At 45.2% G+C, this 24,060-nt stretch overlaps 1 protein-coding gene across 2 annotated transcripts in view; it reads right to left on the bottom strand.

Moving 5' to 3' along the window:
* Positions 1-24,060, bottom strand: part of OBSCN (obscurin, cytoskeletal calmodulin and titin-interacting RhoGEF) — a 1,961,032-nt gene that overhangs the window by 1,129,706 nt on the left and 807,266 nt on the right. The window lies entirely within an intron of this gene.

Below are 24,060 nucleotides of genomic sequence, written 5' to 3'. Positions count from 1 at the left end.
ATTACCTATTCCCACAAGGCATATAAGAGCTACTGCAGACACATCGGAAATAGGTGAGGGTCGGTGAAAGTGTATGATTATGGAGGAGAATTCTGGCAAGAAAGTAAACATTATAGATGAAAAGGCAAATTATTTTCCCATGCACCGAGGCCTGGTGAGTCCATTGCACTGTATGCAGTTGTGCTTCGTACGTTAGCGGCAATGTGTACATTCAAAGATCTCCAGAAAGAAATGATTAGTAACCAGTTGATAAACAGAACAAGCAACATGAAAATTCAGGAGAAATGATTACAATGAAAGGATCCTACATTGGATAAGACCACACACTTAGATTGTCGCAAGGAGAATACATCTTTTATTTAAAAAACTCAACAATACAGAAGGAGACAAAATGTATGAATGTAGTGATTTGGATAGAGTGAATGCAACGTTAAATGTTGCACTATAAAATAGAAAGTGGGGCAGCAATAAAATAGTGAGTAAAATGAGAATATGGTGAAAAAAACACGGTGTAATAGATGCTGAAGCACTACACATATGGCAGTGTAAACATCATGTCCTGCTTTGAATGCAAAAAACGAGATAAGGTGTGTAAGGTTGAGGAAGGTGTGGGAAAGCTTAGTGTAAACAAGGTGAAGGGACAGAATGGAGATGATGTGAACGGTGGATATGTAAGTAATAAAGAGAAGATTGAATTAATGGTGAAGGAGCAAGAGATTGAACTGCAGGAAGGAAACAAAGTGAGTGTGTCTTATTGTCCTACAGAATGCTTGGTGAGCATAAGTGAAGTTGAGGTCCCTATGTGGGCAGATTCATGCTCACTCTATACTTTAATTGGCAGTCAGTTTGGGAAAGGATGGGTAATTTTATGAACCAGAAGGGATCTGTAAAATAAAACTACCAATGGTTTGGTATTTTATGCTGAGTTAAAGAGTAAAGGTAGGGCAACGCCAAGAAGTGTATATGTTTTAGAGAAGGTGTTCCACCTGTCAGCCTTAGGGTGGTCTTCCCCAAAACCTTTCACCTCCTTGCCTCATAAGCTTGCTGGTTCTTTGTAGTTGGCCCTGGGACTCTGAGCAGCACTTCTGACCAGTGTTAAAGTGCATGTGCTTCTCCCTTAAACATGGTAACGTTGGTGTACACACAAGTGGCATATTTAGTTCACTTGTAAGTCCTTTGTAAAGTGGTATAGCATATACCATATACCCGGGGGCCTGTAAATTAAATGCTACTAGTGGGCCGGCAGCACTGCTTTTATCATCCACACAAGTACCCCTTTACCATGTCTCAGGCTTGCCACCGATGAGCCTGTGTGTGCAGCTTTACTGCTACTTTGACTTGTCATTTAAAACCCACCTTCAACGCCCCTGTTATTACACGTCACCCCTATGTTAAGCCCTAGTTAGCCCATACGGTGGTGTGCTGTGTAAGCAAAAGGTAGGGCATGTACTTTAAGTTTTGCATGTGCTAGTAGTGAAACACACTAAAATTTGTGTTTCACTACTGTGAGGCCTACTTCTCTCATGGGTTAACAATGAGAATTCCTTAATACAGTTTTAAGCTGTAATTCCTGATTAGAAAGGGGTAGCCGTATCACGTTTCATATCTTTGGAATAGTAATAATAAATCCTCCTTACTGGTAAAGTCGGATTTAACATTACTACTTTAGAAATGTCACTTTTGTAAAGTGGACATTTTTCTGCTCTTATAGCTCCATGTGTGCCTGCAGCCTGTCTCCAATAGAAGTCTGGGGTGGGTGACAGCTGCACTTTGTGCATTCCCTCTAGGCAGCCACAAACAGAGGAAGGTTAGTTGTGTCTGAGTGCTCATCTGCATTCTTATTGCTCTTCCTGGGCAAAAAGGACGGGAGGGTCTGTCTCTTACACCTGAATAGGCAGTGCCTGTCCCCACATAAATGGCTGATTATCCCCTCCTGATAGTCTGAAGCCAGGGCTGGGGAAGAAAGGATATTTGTGCTCTTCAAAGACCCTTCTGTGAAGTCACCCCACCTCAAAGGCACATTTGGGTATAGGTACTGGGTCTCTAACCCCACCAAATCAGACACCTTTGAACCTACAACTGGACTCCGTCAGAAGCACTGCTGTGCTGCATCAAGGACTGTCCCTCTGCTGGACTGCTGACTTGGAAGGATTGCTTTTCTGCTGTGTTATCCTGCTCTCTGCTGCTCTCTGACCTTGCTGAGGGAAAGCTGGACTCTGCCTTGAACCCCAAAGTGGTCTCCAAGCGCTTGTTGGCTTGCCTCCTGTTGCTATAGACTCAAGGATATCAAATTCTCTACCCCTCCTGCTATGCCTGCTTCACTGAAAGTGGACCCATATACCTGCAGCAGGGAAAGCAATGCCTCTTTTGCCTGCTGGAAATGGCAATCGGTGTATTGCTCTTGCGGCCCAAACAGCATCTTGGGAACTGGCGCATCGACCAACACAACTCCTGCCTGCTGGAAGCGGCACCACTTGCATCAGCATTGATGCAACACTGAAAGCACCACATCAACACTATCGCTGAAGGATGATCAAAGCATCCCTTCTACAGCCTGTGGATACCCAGTGCAATGGCTTCACAGTCAACGCATCACAGCTTCAACACTCATCTTCAAAAACCAACACAACACCATCAATGCATATGAAAAATCAACACATCAGCACATCCCTGGACGGCAGGAGTGATTTCAACATATTTACCAATGCATCAACCCCGCATCTTGTGCTTGCGACCAGGACCAAGGTACCCCTTTCCTCGAGCCTGCCTGGCTCCTGTACCCAGTCCACTCTCCATCGCAGTCATCTTGAACTGTTGACTTTGCTTCGGTCTAGAGCGACCTTAAGTAACCTCTACAGCCCTTTTTGCTTCTACATGCTAACTTGACACTTATTCTTCTAAAATTAATAACTTGACTTCTAGTCATTGGAATTTTGTTGTTTTGGTCTTGATTTTTAAAAAAACGTTTTTGTCTATTTTCCTAACCTAGTATGGAGTCATCTTGGTGTTTTTTTCATTGTGTGTGTGTGGTGCACAAATACTTTACTGATTGCCTCTTTAGACAAGCCTGACCGCTCTGTGCCAAGCTCCCAGAGGTTGAGCACATGTTATTTTTTCATGTGTATCCGACTTACCCTGACAAGAGTGGTGGTCCCTACTTGGACTGAGTGCATACCCCGGTCAACTAGAGACCCCATTTCTAACATTGTGATCAGTAGTGAGAACAGGACTACGTGTTTGTGTAATGCCATATAGTAATTCATTGTCCTCTACAACTCTATAATAAGACTAAGAGCTGGATATCAGAGCCCTACAAGTGGGTGCCAGCAACCGTAATGGTGGTAGCATATGTGCAGTGTCTGCTACAAAAGTAAGACTCCAGATACCCAAGGACTTGGTGCCCAGTTATGTGGTGGGATAGGTCTTCTAAAAGTTGCAGCAAGCCCTGCCATGCCTGTGGACTGTTTGCTCAGTAATGACCTTGAGCACTCGACCTGGAAGAAATTGGAGCTCAAGGCTCATGTGGAGATGTTGGGGTTACCTGAGTGGATCTGTGCCACGACAAGGTCCATGAATGCACAGGATGGCAGTAACAAAGGACTGGAACCTGGAAAAATGGCCCAGCCAACTGCTAAGAAGGAGAAAGGCATAGGGCATCAGAAACCAGCCCCTGAATACTGCGGTGGCCATGCAGAACCCACTGAGGAGAATATAGCTCCCCTCAGTGACCTGCAAGAGCTAGCTGGATGGCATTTGCAATGAGGACCCACCAAGGAGGAATTCTGTAGGCCCTAGAGGGAGTGACCAACTCTCGAGGGTATGAGGCAACAGGCTGAAGCCCAAGCAGCAGGCGATGCCTCTGGTGGTCATCACATTTACTGGGATGATAACCTCCTTTACAGTGAGCCGAAGGCTCCTGTGCATGAGACAACAAGGGCCCTGGAGGTCCCCCAATGCTACAGAACCTTAGTATTGGAGCTGGCTCACAAAATTCTCCTGGCAGGACACCTGAGCCAAGACCTTGGCAAGTCTTGTCCCCCACTTTTAATGGTCCAAGATCAAGGTTGTGACCGATTCATTCTGTAGGACTTGTGTGACCTGCCATGCCAGTGGGAAGACAGGGCAGAAGCTTAAAGCCCCCCTTGATCCCCTGTGTGTCGTTAGCACACCCTTTGAGAGGGTAGGCATCATCATTTTTGGGTCTATGGATATCCACATTGCTTCGGGCAACAGGATTATACCGGTGGATCATGCCACTAGGTACCCGGAGGAAATACCTCAGAGGACCATAACTGCATCTTCAGTGGCAAAGGCCCTGTTGTTTTTTTTTACCAAGTGTATTTCTACAAGGAAGTGGTGTCTGGCGGGGGCACCAACTTCATGTCAAATTATATGTAGTCAATGTGGAAGGAGTTTAGGGTAACCTACAAGTTCTCCACCCCTTACCATCCACAAACAAATGGGCTTGTTGAGATTCAACAAGACTCTAAAGGGCATAATTGGAGGTCTACCTGAGGCCTTGAGGAAAAAGTGGGGTGTCCCAGTGCCATGCCTTCTGTTTGCATGCATGGAGGTGCCACAGAAAGGAGTAGGCTTCAGCCCCTTTGAGCATCTGTATGAGCACCCCTTCAGATGACCTCTGAGTTTGGTCAAGGAGATGGGAGCAAGCTCCAAGAAAGTTCCCCAGGATGTAGTGTGCTACATGCTGGCCTTTGAGGAGCCAAATGGGAACGTTGTAGAAGCAAGCTTCAGACAACTTAGGAGCCAGTCAGGCTGTGATGAAAAAATTGTATGACCTACATTCTATCACTGTGGCATTACAGCCTGGACAGAAAGTGTGGGTTATGCAATCTGTGGATCCCAGGGCCCTCCAGGTCTGCCGGACTAGGCCTTATGAGGTGATTTAGAGGAAGGAGGAGGCCACCTATCTGGCGGACCTCAATACCCCTAGGCAACCCAACCGGGTGCAGCATGTCAATCGCCTCAAGCCCCATTTTCAGAGGTCTGAACTCACCATGCTGTTGGTGACAGAGGGAGAAGAGGAGAGTAAGGGGCATATTTATACTCCGTTTGCGCCGGAATTGCGTCGTTTTTTTTTACGCAATTCCGACGCAAAATTAACTCCATATTTATACTTTGGCGTTAGACGCGTCTAGCGCCAAAGTCCATGGAGTTTGCGTCATTTTTTAGCGTGGACACCTACTTTGCGTTAATGATATGCAAGGTAGGCGTTCCCGTCCAAAAAATTGACTCCGAGGCATGTGCGCCGTATTTACACTCCCGGGCAAAATTCACGCCCGGGAGTGGGCGGGTCAAAAAAAATGACATACGGCCGCTTTTGCGTCGTTTTTTTGCACCTGGAAAAGGCAGGCGTTAAGGGACCTGTGGGCTCTGAAGGAGCCCAGAGGTACCCTCCCATGCCCCCAGGGACACCCCCTGTCACCCTTGCCCCCCCCAGAAGGACACCCAAAGCTGGAGGGACCCATCCCAGGGACATTAAGGTAAGTTCCGGTAAGTATTATTTCTTATTTTTTTTTGTGGCATAGGGGGGCCTGATTTGTGCCCCCCTACATGCCACTATGCCCAATGACCATGCCCAGGGGACATAAGTCCCCTGGGCATGGCCATTGGGCAAGGGGGCATGACTCCTGTCTTTGCTAAGACAGGAGTCATTTCTATGGGGGTTGGGAGTCGAAAAAAATGGCGCAAATTGGGTTGAGGCGAAAAATTTGCCTCAGCCTGACTTGCCCCATTTTTTGACGCCCAAGCTCCATATCCCCCTACGCCGGCGCTGCCTGGTGTACGTCGTTTTTTTCCACGCACATCAGGCAGCGCCAGCGGCTAACGCCGGCTAACGTCATTGATTAAATACGGCGCCCGCATGGTGCTTCAGAATGGCGTTAGCCGGCGCTAATTGTTTTGACGCAAAACTGCGTTAGCGCAGTTTTGCGTCAAAAAGTATAAATATGGCCCTAAATCTCTCCCTCACCTCTTTGTATCCATGCAGAAAGATGGATCGGTGGAGAGAGTAATCCTTTCCCCCAGTCTGACTCCTGAGCAGCAGAGGGCCTGTTGCCAGGTGCTGGGGAAGTACACCTTCCTGTTTTCCCTCACCCCTTGGACTACCCACCTGTGTACCCATGATGTGGAGACAGGAGACAACCTTCCTGTCAAGAATAAATTACAGGTTGCCTGATAGCTAGGGGCCAATATGAAGGAAGAGGTTCCAAAAACGCTGGAGCTAGGGGTGATAGAACCTTCCAGTAGCCCCCGGTCCAGTCCTGTGGTTCTGGTACAAAAAGCTGCCCCACCACGCATCACCGTTCTGTGTGGATTGTAGGTTGCTAAACTCAGTCACAAAAACAGATGCTTATCCCATCCCCGGGCTGATGAGCTTAATGGCAGATTAAGGACTGCTCACTACTTAAGTACCTTTGATCTTACATCAGGGTACTGGCAGATGACCCTAATAGTTCTGAGCCATTGATATGCCTCCGTAAAAAAATTGTTGTCCAGAGATTTTCATTTTTGATTTGTGTTTTTGTATCAATAGAGAAGTAATTTAGCTTGGCTAGACATTGCTAATTCAGGCCGATTTATTTTCTGGACGACATTTTAAAAAATGGAGGATGTGTAGCAGTGATGTCATATTTCAGGAACAATGAGCAGTAAACACTTGATTTTGGTGTCAAAACATAGGTTTTGAAGGTCACGTAGTCTTATAGAGACAGAAAAAACTATGAGCAACCCTTTCACTATTTTCCAAAATGCCATCTCTCTAATGATGTGTTTTAGCCATCATATTGCTAATTTATTTTAATATGATGTTTTTTTTCAGGTTTCTGTTGATTCAAATTTGTAAACATGAGGGAAGCAGGTGGTAGCAGAGGATCTTTACCTCCTAACAGAGTGTTGCCACAGTGACCACAGTACCAAGACCATACTCCTCGCTTCCACGGATGACATCCTTAACCTCCTCAACTGTGGTGAAACAGCAGCCTTCATCTTTCCGGAACTCTTCGCCACCTTCGACATCATCTCCCACACCACTTTGTGCATCAGAGCACAGGACGCCAGCATCTGCGGCAAAGCCCTCAAGTGGATCTGCTCCTTCCTTACAGGCCAAAACCAGAGAATCAGGCTCCCACCATTAACCTCGAAACCAATGGAGACTAGCTGCTGCGTCCCCCAGGGCTCCTCCCTGAACCCCACCCTCTATAATATCTACATGACCCGCTCGCTAACAATGTCAGACACCATGGTCTCAACATCGTCTCCTATGCCGAAGACATCAAGCTGATTCTCTCCCTTACTGACGAACCATCAAGAACAACTTTCACAACGGAATGAAGGCAGTCGGCATATGGGTGAAAGATAACTGTCTCAAGCTCAACGACGACAAGACGGAAGTCCTCATCATGGGCTCCGCCCCCTCCGCCTGGGACAACTCTGAGTGGTCCACAGCTCTCGGGGTCCCCGCGCCCACCAACCATGCACGCAACCTCGGCATCATCCTCAACTCCTCGCTCTGAATGACCAGCCAAATCAACGCCATCTTGTCATCGTACTTCCACACGCTTCGTCTGCTCCCAAAGATCTTCAAATTAATTCCCATTAAGGCAAGAAGAACAGTCACCCAGGCACTCGTCAGCAGCAAACTCGTCTACAGCAACGCACTCTATGCCGGCATCACCATTAAACTCCAAACAAGACTCAAGAGAATCCAGAATGCTGTGGCTAGACTCCTCCTGGACATCCTCTGCCACACCCACATCACCGCACACCTGAGAGACCTCTCCTGGCTTCCGGTCAACAAAAGAATCAACTTCAAGCTCCTCATACACATATACAAGGCCCTACACAACATCAGACCCGCTTACCTCAACTACGCCTCTCCTACACGCCCACCAGACAGCTTCGCTCCGCCCATCTGGCCCTCGCCTCCACCACAAGGAGCTGTAAGAACTCAGCTCGAGGAAGATCCTTCTCCTACTTCACGGCACAGACCTGGAACATGCTGCCTCTCCTCCTCAAGAAATTGCCCTCGCTCATTCAGTACAGGAGGTACCTGAAGACTTGGGGGCATATTTATACTCGGTTTGCACCGAATTAGCGTATTTTTTTTTAACTCTAATTCGGTGCAAAGCGAACTCCATATTTATACTTTGGTGATAGACCCGCCTAGCGCCAAATTTATGAAGTTAAAGTCATTTTTTGGAAGTGGAAACCTATCTTTGCCTTAATGAGATGCAAGGTAGGCGTTCCTGTGCAAAAAATTACTCTATGGCCTTAACGCCATATTTACACTCCTGTGCACAAATGGTGCATGGGAGGGAGAAGGGGTCAAAAAAATGGCGCAAAGCTTGCTTTGCCCCTTTTTTAAACGCCTGGGTCAGGGCAGGCGTTAGGGGACCTGTGGGCCTATTTCCATGGTGGAACACCATGAAATAAGCCCACAGGTGCCCGCCCCAGGGACACCCCCACCCACAGTAGAGGGACAGCGGAGGATTGGGGACCCAATCCCAGGTAAGTACAGGTAAGTATTTTATTTTATTTTTTAAAGTGCCACTGGAAGCCCTGAAATGGGCCCCCCACATGGCACTGGGTGCATTGGCCAAGGCCAGGGGATCCTGGTTCCTTGTGCTGGCCACTGGGGTGGTGGGCATGACTCCTGTCTTTTCAAAGACAGGAGTCATTTGGTATGGAAGGTTTTGCGTCAGAAAATAACTATAGGATGGTGAGAGTCATTTTTTTACTCAAACCTGCCTAACGTCATTTTTTGGTGCAAAAACCCCTTCTTCCATACTGCCAGCCCACCCTGACTAAAGTCATTTTTTTTGCCACTAGCCTACCCTTTGCATAAGCTTGCGCCATTCCATAAATATGGTGCTGGGCTGGTGCACAGAAATAGTGCAAGCCGGTGCTAAACTTATTGGTGCAAAACTGAGTTTGTACCAAAAAGTATAAATCAGGGCCCTGGTTTTTTGACTGATCCACATCCTTCCCTACAGCACCTTGAGACCCTCCAGGTGCTAAGCCACACTTTATAAGTACCTGATTGATTGATTGATATGCCAAACTAATCCAAAAGAAAAGCTAACATCAACTGTGGCTGGACAGAAGAGAGTTTGAGATGCTGCAGAAATACAGCAAGACGAAGTTCAGAAAAGATTGAGACTGATGGGTGAAGAGGATCAATATTTTATCATTGTAATAATAAGTGCTACAAGTCGTATGCAATGGAAAAAAGCCTGGAAAAAAATAGTCAAAAAATAGCACAAACCAGTTAATCAAAACAAGAACTAGTGTCTTCTGGGAAAGCGATGAGAACCAAACCAATGCCCATCCATTTAAAATATCGATGGCTGCCCCTTGTCCACCTCCAACAATTGATCAGAAAGCAGAGGATCGTCAATATGTTATCTGTGTTTTAGCCAGAATAAGGACCAAAGGAATTGACAAAAGAACAAAGTACAGAGTATGTGAGTCTCAAATGGCAACCATGTTTTCTTCCAATGTGATGTTTTCAGTCGGGTAGCTGATCTAAACGGCGAGGTGAATGTATCTGCAGCGGATTTCCATGTTCACCCAAACCCGCATATACTTGAAAATATGAATGTACAATTAGCTTCCAGCAGCAATGTAACCACCAGTTTTTAGTTAAGTTTGCACTCTTTGAAAAAGCAAATTAAGTTTTAAAGCCACTCTTGAGTGGTGGCTACGGGTTTACACTCAGTGAGCTCAGAAAAATAATGGTCAACATTGATGAAACTGTATTGATCCATAATAATTAAGTTGAGATTTTTCTGGTGAGTGTGCACAATGACAGAATTCGTTTTTGTCAGTCTAACAAAAAGAATGAGCCACTTATGTTGTTCCCAGCTTATTTGACTGATGAAAGTCTTGCTGCCAAAATAAGATCACAGGATGCAGTAAAATCAGCGGGAAGCATTTTAAAGAATGTCCTCAATTTAGAATTTGAACTTCATGACAAATTTTGTGATGCCTCAGAGCGCCGCAAATCATGGGAGTCAACAAGAATGCCTGATGATGTTTTAACATTTTTTACATCAATGTTTAACAGAAGCAAAGAAAAACTATTACAAACTAGGGCCCAATTTAAGGAAAATTGGCAGCTCTGCACTCCGTCATTTTCACAACACAATGATGCGCCATATTGAATTGAATATGTTGCACCCCTGTGTTGTCCCTTGTGCTGGCACTGAATTGAGCTGCCTAGTGACAACGCAGGCTTCCTTGCACCATTGTGCAAGGATGTCTGCGTTGAGGGATTTGATTGTTTGTTTTGGAAGATGTCCCTTCCTGCACATAAACAAGCACTAATGGTGATTTGCCCTGCAGCACACACAGAAGTGCCAAAGCGTAGTTTTAAAGTGATTGTTAATGTGCAGGAAAGGACACCTATCTGCACATAAACAATCATGTCTGGCATTTTGCTCTTTCTATGCATGCTGCAGAATGCAGCACACTTAGAAAAAGCAAAAAATGAGGAGGAATAAAAATATTCCTCCCTGTTGCGCCTTGCTAATGCCATCCCTTGGGTGTCATTAGATTTTGGCGCTGCCTCAGGTTTACGAGAAAACCTGAGGCAGTATCAAAATGCAATGGGTGTTGCTGTGGCATGCCCACAGCAACACCCATTGCACACCCCTTCCACGCAAAGGGATGCGGGTGAAGGGGCCGTATTTCCAAGATGGCATTAAGCCACAAAAAGTGGCTCAATGCCACCTTGTAAATACAGCGCAGGGCATAGCGCCACCGGAGCATCACAAAAAGTGACACTCCGGTTACGCTAGGGGCTCATAAATATGCCTCTAAAGCTCTTGAGTTCGGAACAGAAACCGACAACATTGATTTTGGCTTTGAAGAGATAAGCAAAGAAGTGGCAGACCACCCCATGAACCAACAGGCTTATGCTGTGCAAATGTACTGTCTTTTCCAAATCATGTTTTATGAACTACATCACTGCAAAAAGAAAACTCTGCTCCACATGATGACTGCCCACACAATCAATGACAAGTCCAAAAGTAAAGAGCTAATCACTTCAATGAATAAGATTGGTGTATCAATAAGTTAGAATAACATAGTACAGAGCAGGAACTTTTTAGCAGCTCATGCTGTAAAATCTTGTGAATCTGACAGCACACCACTTCCAAGTCACTTTACCAGGAAAGGATTTACAATGGCTGCTATTGATAATTTTGATTTTGAAGACAGCTCTTTTTTGTCTGGAACATCAAGCACACATGATAATGCCATGGTGCTTTTTCAAGACTGTACCAATGAAGTATCTGCTGCGAAACAAGATGTGTCAGGTGTAGGCATAAAACAAATGAAGCTCCAAACATATAACCTAACTGCCTTGCCAATGTGTGCAAAATCACTACAAGCAATCAACACATCCCAATCTACCAGAAAATTTCAAAGTGTCTGAGGACATGGATCCGCAAATCTGATTTAACTGATTTTATCATATTGCTTATTCGGTGCAAACAGAAGGATGAAGAAAAGTGAGTTCCTCCGTGGGCTGGAATTCATGCTCTGACCTCCCAGAATACCGTCCTACTGAAGAAGGTTGGGTTTTACCAGTAACAACATCTTCAGTCACAAACTATGCAACAGTATACACAGCTCTAAAAGATTTCTAAAATGTGTGTGTTCAGCTTGAAGATCAGCCTATCCTGACACTTTTCTGTGATGAATGTGTGTTCTGTATTGTAGCTGACCTTTTTGTGAGCAATCCAGTAGAATTTGATGATGTTTATCCAATGATGGGCATTTTCCACATGACAAATGTTGTATTGTGGTGTGTAAGAAGTTATTTCAGTGGATGTGGCATAGGTGATGCGCTTATTGAGGCTGAAATCTTTGGAAGCAAGACTGTCCAGTCAGTATTGAGCAGAACCCATTATGTTAATTTGTTACAAGGTATTCTCATCATATCTGAGGCTATAGAAACATTGTGTTGGAATGCTTTATTGAACAAGAATGTCAAATTAGGTTTTGCATATCTTATCTCAGAAGTGAACAAAACACAGAGTGCACTTCATTCAAAAGACATAATGCAAAGCCGAGCAATGTTCAATACCCTCAGTTCAAAATCAGAAAACCTGAAATCCAAGTTTGTAGAGTTTGTAGAAGAATGTGAAGAAAAATCAGAACTTTGAAAGTACTGGGAAAATGTTTTACACATGATATTTGTAATGAAAAACCTGGCACATGCTGATCAGGAAGGTGATTGCGAGCTGCATGTGAAGACTGTGGAGTCACTTATTACTGTGTTTCGCAAATTAAATTGCATAAACTACCTGAGATATGGGTCCTAGTATTTGGAAAGAAGCTAGAGGTGGAAAAACTGTACCTCTACCGAAAATTCATCCAAAGACATTTTGTGTTGAAAGACAGAAAGGGAAGGTGCAATGTTGTGGCTCCAGATATGAAACTGGAACAGACGATCCAGAGATCATAGAAAAGCTCCAAGGGAATTGTTGGTCAGGCATGTAAAAGTGAATATGTTGCTCAATGGCAGCTGGTTTACCATGAAGTCTTTTCTATTTGCAGTGTTTTCAGATAGATGACAAATTCAAAATTAATGGACCATTGTGAAACTGTTCCTCACGACGAACTTGTGGAAAAGAGAGAGGAAAGTTTTAATAAACTTGTAGACAGCCTTCTTCTTTCCATGCAGCAGCAAGGAACCCCATATGAAATGACGGAGGCTGTGCAACTACTCAATTTCATGACCAAACAATATGTGGGTAACAATATAAAGATATATCTACTATATTTCCTGGAACATGTATTGAAACTATATGCAGAACTGAAGCAGGAGAGATTTGTATTGATCACCAAAAAGCTGTTTGACATAATCACTAAAGCTAAACTTTCATGCTTCAATTGGCATGGTAAGAGTTTCGTCCAACCAGCCACTGCAAAACAGGTTACAAAAAAACAAAGAGATGGATGTAGCAGAAGATACGGGTGAATTTATCAACGACATTCTGTCACATGATCTTCCAACAAACGCATTATTTGATGGAGATGCTGCAACCAAACCAGTGAAGCACAACCTCATACGAGAGCTCGGAAAAAAACTTTCACCTGAAGAATTTCAATTCGAAAAGGTGTCATCATTGAAAACTGCTGTTGTTGTGGATTATGTCTCAACTGCAAATGGTCAAGATTTCATCCATGCAAAACTTCGGAGAGGTCATTCAGACTGTTTGACAAATATCAAAGTCAGTGTGCACCTTGCAAGAACTAAAAATTGTCTTGGACAGTTATCTTGAACTATCTGTCAAAAAATTTGAGAGAATCTGGCGAATGTCTACAAGTGGAACAATTGACCTTGCCTACATCAAAAATTCAACACGTATACCTGTGCAACTTGATAAACTCTGGTCATCAGCATCGAACAAGATGAGCTTCGAGATGTTTATTCGCTAAAACATTGGTGATGCTTTAGTATACACTGAATTTTCAATTATTGCACGTGGAATGATTGTCAAAGAGGAGTTGGTGCCTGCAGAAATGTATTCAAAAGGTACAGGCCATATTGTTCAAGAACCATTTAGCAAATTGGAAGAAGCTAACCTTGATGTTGTGTCACATGTTGAGCGGGCTGTTCGAAATGGTTCCAATCAAGTTATTGTACTGTCAAATGACACAGATGTTATTATGCTGCTTAGATTTGTTGCAATGTTCATAAGTCAAGGATTGTCAGAGTTATGGATATGTTACGGAACAGGCAAGAAAAGACACTTAATCCCGGTTCGTATTCTGTACAAGAAACTTGACCCAGAGAAGCACATATTCTTATGAGTGATAACACTATGAGTAAAATTGGAACAAAACTTGGAGCTTTAACTACTGAACCTGTGAAGTTCTAAAGGATTTGCTGAGACAGAAGAAGAATGTGACTTTAGAGAAGTAGAAAAATACCTTGTGTATGTGTGGAAAATGAGTTCTGACTGTCACACATTTGACTACCTTCTGTACAGTGAGTTCAAAAGATCAGTCCCATGGTGACTTTCCATCGACGTCATAGTTTGTGTCTGGACACGTTAAAAGGGTATTCTGCTTGATCAGAAGATGTGCAAATGTTTTGGATCATGCATATGTATTGAAAGATGTGTGAATTTGGTTGGGAAGATATTTTTGATAAACTCTTTTTATTAAGTTTTGAACAAAGTGTACAAAAGGAAAGCACAATAATCCACCCACACTAATTCCCCCCTGTATGGGACCACACACTTGTATGTTAACATTAGCATCCATAATCAATTAAAAACCACATATGCATTTACAGAGATCCCTGATAGCATTTGAACCCCACAAGTGTTTATGGTAGCTGACCCAGTCATTTTCCTCATACCTTGGTGTGTTTACTGGGACACCCTCGGGCTTCAAACACTGGTCTCTCTTGTTGTGCGCACCAGTCCACTCCACATCTCCATTTCGAGAGGGATGGCAGACTCAGAATTCCAACTAGCTACAATGTCTCTCTTTGCCACCATCGAGGCTGTCCCTACGAAGATGCGTCCTGATCATGTACTATCTACTCCTTCCATTACCCCCACCCCCCTGGTGACATCAGGACTACCCATCCCACTATATCTGTGATCTCATGGAAAATCCTGATCCAATACCGTACAATGTGTGGACATGTCCATATCATGTGATTAGTCTGCAGCTGTTACCAAACATCTTGGGCATTTAGAATTGGAATAGACCACATCTCTATATAGTCTATTGGGCGAGAGATAGAACCCATGCAAGAAATACAACTGTATCTGTCGTAATCTAGATGACATGGTGATTGCCCGTGGCGCCATCAGGACGTCTCACCAGTCCTCTTCCTCAAGGGGGCCCAACCATTGTTCCCATTGAGTTCTGAAGTGGGTCAAGTTACCTGGTGCGTGATTAATCAAATTTTATACACTTGCAACACACTGTCCTTCCCTAGAGCCTCCATAAGCAATTTGGCCCCCAGCGGACTATATTCAGGGATAGAGCCCTGATGGAATAATTGTGCGGTGAGGGCGTGGCGGAGTTGCTAATATTTATAAAATTGAGTGCGGGAAAGTTGGTAGGTAGCTTGTAGATCTTGAAAGGACCTCATGGATGTACCAACCTATACATTCCCAAGCTGAGATATGCCTTTAGGAAAGTACCCTCTTTTTGGCATGGCTACCTCAACTTTTTGCCTGCTATCAGTATGCTTGGACTGTTTTACTGGGATCCTACTAATCAGGACCCCAGTGATTGTGCTTTTTCTCTCTAAATTTGCTTGCTTAGGACTTTGCCCCCCCCCTAATTGGCATATCGGTGCACCCATATAGTCCCCTAGTATATGGTACTTAGGTACCCAGGGCATTGTGGCACCAGGGGTTCCCCATGGGAGCCCATTCAAAATGTGTCTGCAGGCCTGCCATTGCAGTCTGGGTGAAAAGGTGCATGCACCCATTTACCCGTGGTCACTGCACCAGGTCACTGTAAGTCACCGCTATTGTAGGTCCTCCTAGCCCAGAGGGCAGGGTGCAGGTACCTGTGCGTGAGGGCACCCCTGAATGAGCATAGGTGCCCCTATGAACTCGAGTTCCATTGCACTGGACTTCGTAAGTGCGGGGGAAGCCATTTTACCCGTGTACTGGATACCGGTGTTTTGCTTCACTAATGACTGAGCTGAAACACTCATGCATTGACAACAATCTCAGGAATGCGCTTCTTAGTCTAAAGAAGACATTTATTAATTCACTTCGCAAGGTTCATAAAGGAGATTAGCATGCTGAAAGTACAAGTTTGAAAATGGTCACAGCAATGAAATGAAAACATGTACAAATGATTCTCCACTGCAATATACACAGCAAATATATGTATCTATATGACAATGCAAAGAAAATAATTAATTAAAAAATGCATCATCATAAGGCAAGGGCAAATCTGCTTCATCTCCCTCCTAATCAGCTTCAGATCGCCAGATCCCAGAATCGATTGTGGAGAAAGAGATCAATTAGCCTCGCAGGAAGGATGACAAATCTCAGCATCCTGAGCATGTCTGAGATCTGAGCAACTCCCCGGTTTATCTGGTCACGCTTTGAACAAACAAGAGAGGAGAATTCTCGAAACTCCCTCCCACTGCATAAGTTTATTACTAAAAAAATGCTGGTTACTTTAGGTCAGCTTTGAAAAGAACACGTCGGGAATTGACCAAATTCCAAATGTGCCATCAATCATAAAAAAAAACGTTCCCTGCCGTCCTAGTACATTCTTATCAGCCTAAGCCCTTGGTGGGAAAGAACACACAAACATGCAGAATAAAAACATGAGCACACTGTATAACGTTGAAAAATACTTGCAGCTTTTAAAGTGGTGGTGGCTAATGCTAAAATAAAGTCAGTAGGAAAAATGAAGTTGGTGGTCACTAATGTGATGGTGTGCTGCTAGGCTAAGTGCAACATGGAGTCAGTGGTCAAAACACAAATATCATTACAACAGGTCAGTACCTGTGTCCAGCTACATATTGGTAACTCTGAACCTGGATGTGTTTGGTATCAAACATGTTGGAATCATACCCCAATACTGTTGCCAGTATTGGTTTTATGATTCCATGCATTCTGGGGGCTCCTTAGAGGACCCCCAGTATTGCTCCTACCAGTCATCTGGGTTTTTCCGGGCACCTGTGCTGCTGCCACCCCTCAGACAGGTTTCTGTCCTCCTGCTGCTTGACCAGCTCAGGCAGGGGAAAGCAGAAAAAAGGATTTCCTGTGGCAAAAGGAGGTACCACCCTCTCCCTTGGAACAGGTGTTAAAAGGCATGGAAGGGGTAGCCTCCCCAAGCCACTGGTTTACTGTGAAGGGCACATTTGTTGCCCTCCTTGCATAAACTGGTTTGCACCAGTCCAGCGACCCCCTGTCACTGCTCTGGCGCGGAACTGGACAAAGTAAATGGGAGTGAACACTTCCCTGTCCATCACTCCCCCAGGGGTGGTGCCCAGGGCTCCTCCAGGTTGCCACTTGATTCTCCCATTTTGAATCCAAGGTGTGCAGAGGTTCCTGGGAGCATCTGAGTGGCCAGATCAGGAAGGTGACATCACAGCCCCCTCCTGATGGGTGGTCACCTTGCTAGGTGACCAATCCCACTTTTCACGTCTATTTAGGGTCTCCCTCCTGAGTGGGTCCTCAGATTCGACATGCAAGACTTCATCTTCTGGCCACTGAAACCACACATTGTTCCTGCGGCTCCTTCCAGCAACTACAATATTTCCCCAGCTCTGCATTCTCTGAAGGTTGATGAGACTCCAGCCTGCTCCACGAAGCATGAAGGAATCTCCCTTGGAGTGAAGGAGTCACTCCCCTGCATCTGCAGGCACCAACTGCATTGACGACTGGCTATGTGGATCTGTTCTTCTCCAGAACTGCGTGGATCATGCATCACAGGTGGTGATCTCGAGTGGACTCCTGGGTCCTCTCTGCCAGCTGTCCAACTTGGGGTTCGGTAAGCCCTTGCCTCTCCTTGTAGGACAGTGCCCCTGTGCACCACAACTCTTGCAGCTACCAAGGCTTGTTTGCTCCTGCTCCAAGTGATCTTCAGACTACATGTAGCCCCTGTTCCCAGCACACCATCCTGCCAAGCATAGTCTCCTCTCTGTTGCTCCAGCGATGTGGGACTCCTCTTCAGGTGTGCTGACTGGGCCTCACTGCGACTTACTGTGCCTGCTGCCAGTGGGTTGCCTGTGGGGGCAGTGGCTGCTTCTATTGGCTTTCCTGACTGCTGAGGGTCACCCTTGTACTTCCCTCCTTGCGTCTAGTCCCCTGGACCTTAATCGTCTTTTTCAGCCATGCAACTCTTCTTCATTTGCATTTGCCAAGGCTTGTTTGTGGTTCTCCAGCACCACAAGCCCACTGCAACCCGACAGCCGTTGTGGGACACCATCTGCATCACTTGAGGGACTCCTCTTCATCTCCTACACTGCACAGCTGGTCTTCTTCCCCGTGGACCTGGTCCTGCATCCACAGAAGTATGGGTAATGGCTCCTGTCACAACCAGATACTCTATCATGAGCTGGACTTGGTCTCCTTCCTTTGTAGATCCTCTTCTGCCAGAATACACATTTGGGTTCTTCCAGACTGGTCTGGGTCTCGCACAATCCTTTTCCTAAATCCTCCTGTTAGTTTTGGGAAAAACCAGGTACTTCCCTCTGCTCTTCTGGTCGCTGGAGGTCACTCTGGTAACCACCTCTTGGGGTTCCTAGTTCCTCTAGGTCCCCTCTAACGACTCCACATCCTTGGGTAGGGGACCGCATCTCACATTCTACTTTCTTAGTATATGGATTGACACTCCCCTAGGGCCCTCACTGTTTTCTAATTCTAATACTAATACAATGCTTGTTGTTTTATGCTATTTTCTAATTGCTCATGTGTATATAATTAGTGTGTACTGACCTCTAGGTGGGGGTAACTGCCTATAAGTATACTAGTGTTGTGTTACTATAATAAAGTATCTTTATTTTTGTAACACTGTGTGGTGCTTTCATGTGTGATAGTGCTGTGTGACTTTAGTGATATCGCATAAGCTTTGCATGTCTCCTAGATAAGTCTTGGCTGCTCATCCACAGCTACCTCTAGAGAGCCCTGGCTTCATAAACACTGTCTACACTTCACTAATAGAGGTTACCTGGAACTGGTATAAGGTGATAACACCATAGGTGCTCACCAAACACCAGGCCAGCTTCCTACAATGCCTAGTAAATCCCATTTGCTTAATTTTTGCAGGGCGCTGACTCTTTCAACCAAGTTCCTTGCCAAAGAGGTATCTGGTAAGTAAGATAATTTATCCATTGAGTATGTTGCAAAGCAGCCCACCATGCAAGTAATACTCTTTTGGTCACCAGGGACATTACCCTAGGGAACGGGGAGTCGTATAGCGGGCCTAGGATCTGCTGGAAGCTAAGCGAGGCAAGCTCCAGATGGTACGCCGGGTCTGCCCATCCCCTGGTAGACCAATCATTAATGACCAGTAGTTGAGTAGCTAGATAATACAGGTACAGGTTAGCCATACCCATACACCGTCATAGGTACCACTCTGACAAAGTTCCAATGTGATTTGGTGCCTAGTCCCTCGCCAGAGAAACGAAGACACACTTCTGTCTAGGGCACGAAATTAGGAGCATGGGATCGAGAGTGGAAAGTTTTGAAATCTGTATAAGAGCCGTGGTAATATCATCATTTTATTTTGCGCCACCCGTCCCAGCACATTTAGGGGTAGGCATTGCGATTTCACCAGATCTGCGTTGGCAGGATGTGTCAACGGCGCTACATTGAGGCACCACGTCAACTCCGGAAGAAGCACCACCCAGACACCCAAATATGATAAACTTAACCTATGGATGGGCACCAAGTCCTGCCAGGCATAACAGTCACAGGATGCGACCAATGGCACCAAAGCTGATTTAGAGGAATTCATACGACGCACCGACGCCTCTGCAAAGCAACGCAGTAAGTGAAGTCTTCGCAGACCAGTGTCAACGGGTTTTGCCATATACAGTAGCACGTCATCAGCATATAATGCTATACGATCTTCTTGGGTGGAGCCCCAATGCACACCCCTGATAAAGAGGATCCCTCCAAATCAGTTCCGCCAATGGTTCAATGGCCAGGGAAAAAAGGAGGGGGCAACCCTGCCGCGTCCCCTTGACAATTGAGAACGCACAGGACAGAATGCCAGTAAGGTGAACGCAGGCTACTGGGTTCACATAAACGGCGCTGAGCAGCCTATGGAAATGAAGTCCCACACCCATCCGATAAAGGACCAATCGCAAATGTTCCCAGTCTACCATATTAAATGCCTTCTCGAAGTCATCGAAAAGGAGTGCCAAATCAGAGGACAGACAGTGACACTGGGTTAGAGCTATGTGTAGACGGCGGATACAGGCCCATGTTTATGGGAAAATGAAAGAGCGCGACGCTGCACCAAAATTGACAGCACAGCGCTCTCATTTTTACAACGCAGGGATGCGCTTTATTTAAGTGAATACAGCGCACCCTCTGTTGTCCCCTGCGCTAGCGCTGAATTTAGCTGCCAGTGCCAACGCAGGCATTCTGCCACCATCCTGCAAGGATGTATGCATTGAGGGTGTGATTGTTTATGTGCGGGAAGGTGTTTGTTCCCGCACATACACAATCACTAATGGCGCTTTGGCCCTTCTGTGTGAGCTGCAGAATGCAGCACACACAGAAGTGCTGAAGCATCGTTTTCAAATTATTGTTTATGTGCACACCCACAACAACACCCATTGCACGCCCCTCTGACACAGATAACTGCATCGGAGGGACCTATATTTACAATTAGGTGTAACGCCATAAAAAGTGGAGTTACACCACATTGTAAATATGGAGCAGAGGTTAGCGCCACTGGAGCGTCACATAAAGTGACGCTCCAGTGGTGCTAGGGGCTCACAAATATGCCCCACAGTGTCTTGTGCTCTGATTAGTCATAAAGCCACATTGATCCAGGTGCATCAGCAGCAGTAAAACCCTCTTGAGTCGAGTCACCAGAATGGTAACATAGAGCATAACGTCACCACTGAGGAGCGAAATTGGTCTTTTGTCAGTGTTGGATAGTGACAGAGGGTGAGTTTTGGGAATTACCACAATAGTGGGCATGTCCAGTCCCTCTGGGAAGAAACCTATTCTTTCTACCTCATTATACAAGGCCATTAATTTGGACATCAGACTGTCTTGAAACACTTGATAATATTCAGGCGGGAAGCCCTCTGGGCCCAGCATTTTCCCTGAGGCTAGTGATGAGATTGCTTCTGAGATTTCTGCACTCAAGATGAGCTTATCGAGGATTTCTACCTCTATTTTAGGTAGCACAGGAAGAGCCACATCGGCCAAAAATTGGAGTGCATAATTCAGGTCAATAGTCAGTCCCTCCCCATACAGCCCACTGTAGTAATCAGCTAATACTTCCACCACCTTCAGTACTTTGATAACTATATCTCCCTGTATGTTCATTATTTTAGGGACTATTCTAGATTGCTGATGGTGGGAGACCAACCAGTAAAGTAATTTCCCATTCTTATCTCCCCATCCATTAACCTGGGCTGTCAGTGCTCACCACAACTGTTTAGTGGCTTCCATTGAGTAATCCCAGATTTCTTCACGTATTAACAACATTTGACAGGCTCCTAAGGCTGCCGGGTGTAGTGTCAGGGAAGCTTCGAGTCAGAGGAGGCAAAGGGCCTTGCAGACTCGCACATGCAGGCCGGGTTTCCCCTTTTACGGCTTCGGGGCACCTTTGCCTGCAGCGTAGCTCACTTCAAGAGCCCGAGCCCGCACCCAGGAATGCTCTGATGGTGGCCACTATCTTGGGCTGCCATGCAGTTATCCACATCAGAGTCCACACCGTATGGGCTTTTCCTTGTCCCTTTAGAAGCTCTTGACCCCAGGCTACTCCCTATGTGTTTCCTGACGGTCCCATGCTTGGACCTTCACTTCAGGCACCAGCGATTAGGGCGATCTAAAGTGCGACCGCCATCATGATGCCTTGACCGCACCCCGGTTGAGAAGATCTTGATGGGGTGCTAAAGCCTTTGCAATTTTTAAAACCTCTACCCAAAGAACTGACATGTACTTGCAAAGCCTGTGCTACAGAAAGATGTCTCAGTCAATATACTCTTCTCAAATGTTCAACATTCTGCAAATGTACCATGAGCGATTGCTGAAACAAATAAATAAAGTGAACTAAGAAAATGTGTCTAAAACATGAGTGATAAGCATTATTTTTTTCCTATTCAGATCATAAACATTGTTTGATATATACTTAAAAGGATTAAAAACCATTATTATTTGTTTCATTTCTATATATGTCACTTCTTCCTCTATTATAACTGCCAATTTGGGATTAAGCAGAAGGGTTGCTCTGAGGAGTTATTTTCTGTCTCTATAAGACTACATGACCCCCAAAATGTTTGTCACCAAAATGAAGTATATAGGTCTCATGGTTTCTGAAATATTACATCATCACTGGAACACATATGCCATTTTAAAAGAAAATTCATCCAGAAAAATTTGGCCCGGATCAGCAAGCTAAATTACTTTTCTAATGATTTAAAAACACAAATCAAAAATTGAAAATCCCTGGACAACAATTTTTTTTACAGAGGTATATCAGTGGGTCGGGATTATAACAAAAGATGCAAAGGAGAGGTCAACCTTCTCCACTCGAGAGTGCCACTATCAGTTGAGAGTGATGACCTTTGGACTCAAGAATGCACCTGCCACCTTCCAGAGATTGGTGAACCAGGTCTTTGCTGGTATGGAGGCCTTTTCAGCTGCCTATCTGGATGACACAGCTATCTTCAGTAGCAGCTGAAAGGGACACCTTTTTCTCTTCCAGGAAGTGCTTCAGGCTCTGCAACAGGTAGGCCTGACTATCAAGGCCAATAACTGCCAGATAGGGCAGGTGTCTGTGATGTACTTGGGACACCTGGTGGGCAGTGGTAAGGTGCTGCCCCCTCCAGGCCAAGATAGAAACTATTATGGCCTAAAAGCCCCCTAAAGCCTAGACTGAGGTCAGAGCATTTATGGGGCTCACTGGGTACTACAAGAGGTTTTTCAAGTGATATCACACTTTTGCTGTCTCCCTGACAGAGCTGATCTGTAAGAAGCAGCCCAGAAATGTGATTTGGACAGAAGCAGGCCAAAAGCGTTTGACTCCCTTAAGTAGGCCATACACACAGCCCCTGTTCTGTGGGCCTCTGACTACTCCACAGAGTTTATCATTCAGACAGGTGCCTTAGAACATGGCATAGGGGAAGAACTTTTACAAGTTAATATAGAGGGGCTAGAGCAACCTGTAGCCTTTATCTCTGGGAGGTCACTCCCAAGGAAACAAAGGAGTTCTATAGAAAGATTAGCATTTGCTGTGTTCTAGGCACTGAAGAAGTTGAGACTATACTTCGTTGATACTCACTTCCTGATTCAGACTGACCACTGGCTCCTCAGGTGGCCCATGCAAATCAGAGGTGAGAATCCAAAATTGTTGAGGTGGTCCATTTCCCTGCAGGGTTAGACCACACCAATGAGGATGGTCTATCTCATTTGCTTTCACCTCAGTGATGATAACTCCCTAGATGTTGGGTAGCTCTCCCCACTTTTAGCCCATGTTAGACCTGTCAGCCTTAGGGTGGTCTTCCCCCAAACCTTTTGGCTGCTTTTTTGCTGATTCTTTTTTGTTGGCCTTAGGACTCTCATCACTTTAGCTCTGTTGACCAGTGCTAAAGTGCACGTGCTTCTCCCCTAAACATGGTAACACTGGTGTACACACAATTGTCATATTTAGTTTACATGTAATTCCTTTGCAAAGGGGTATACCGTATACCCAGGGCCTGTAAATTGAATGCTACTAGTGGGCCTACAGCACTGCTTGTGCCAGCCACACAATTAGCTGTTAAAAATGTTTCCGACCTGCCACTGCAGAGCCTGTGTGTGCAGTTGCCTCTACAAAATGGCATTTAAAACCTTTTGCCAAGCCATAAACCCCCTTTTTATTACACACAAGTCACCCCTAAGGTAGGCCCTAGGCAGCCCGAAGGACAGAGTACTGAATAAGTAAAATGGTATGACATGTACTTTTTAACTTTGCATGCACTAGCAGTGAAAAACCCCTAAATGTTTTTTTTTACTACTGTGAGGCCTACTCCTTTCATAGGTTAACCTTGCGAAGTCCTTATTACACTTTTAAACTGTAATTCCTGATCGAGAAGGAGTAGCTACCTCGTTTGATATCATTGGAACGATAATGATAAATCCTCTTTACTGGTAAAATTGGATTTAACATTACTATTTTAGAAATGCCACTTTTAGAAGGTAGACATTTCTCTTCTCTTACCGCTCTGTGTGGCTGCAGCGTGTCTGCAGTATACCTCTGGGTGGGTGACAGCTACACTTTGAGCATTCTCTAGACAGCCACAAACACAGTAAGGTTAGATATGTCTGAGTGCTCATCTGCATTAATCTGCATTCTGATGCCTCT

The sequence above is a fragment of the Pleurodeles waltl genome, chromosome 10 (assembly GCF_031143425.1).
Source record: "Pleurodeles waltl isolate 20211129_DDA chromosome 10, aPleWal1.hap1.20221129, whole genome shotgun sequence".
NCBI lineage: Eukaryota > Metazoa > Chordata > Amphibia > Caudata > Salamandridae > Pleurodeles > Pleurodeles waltl.
This window is presented reverse-complemented; position numbering and strand designations above follow the sequence as displayed.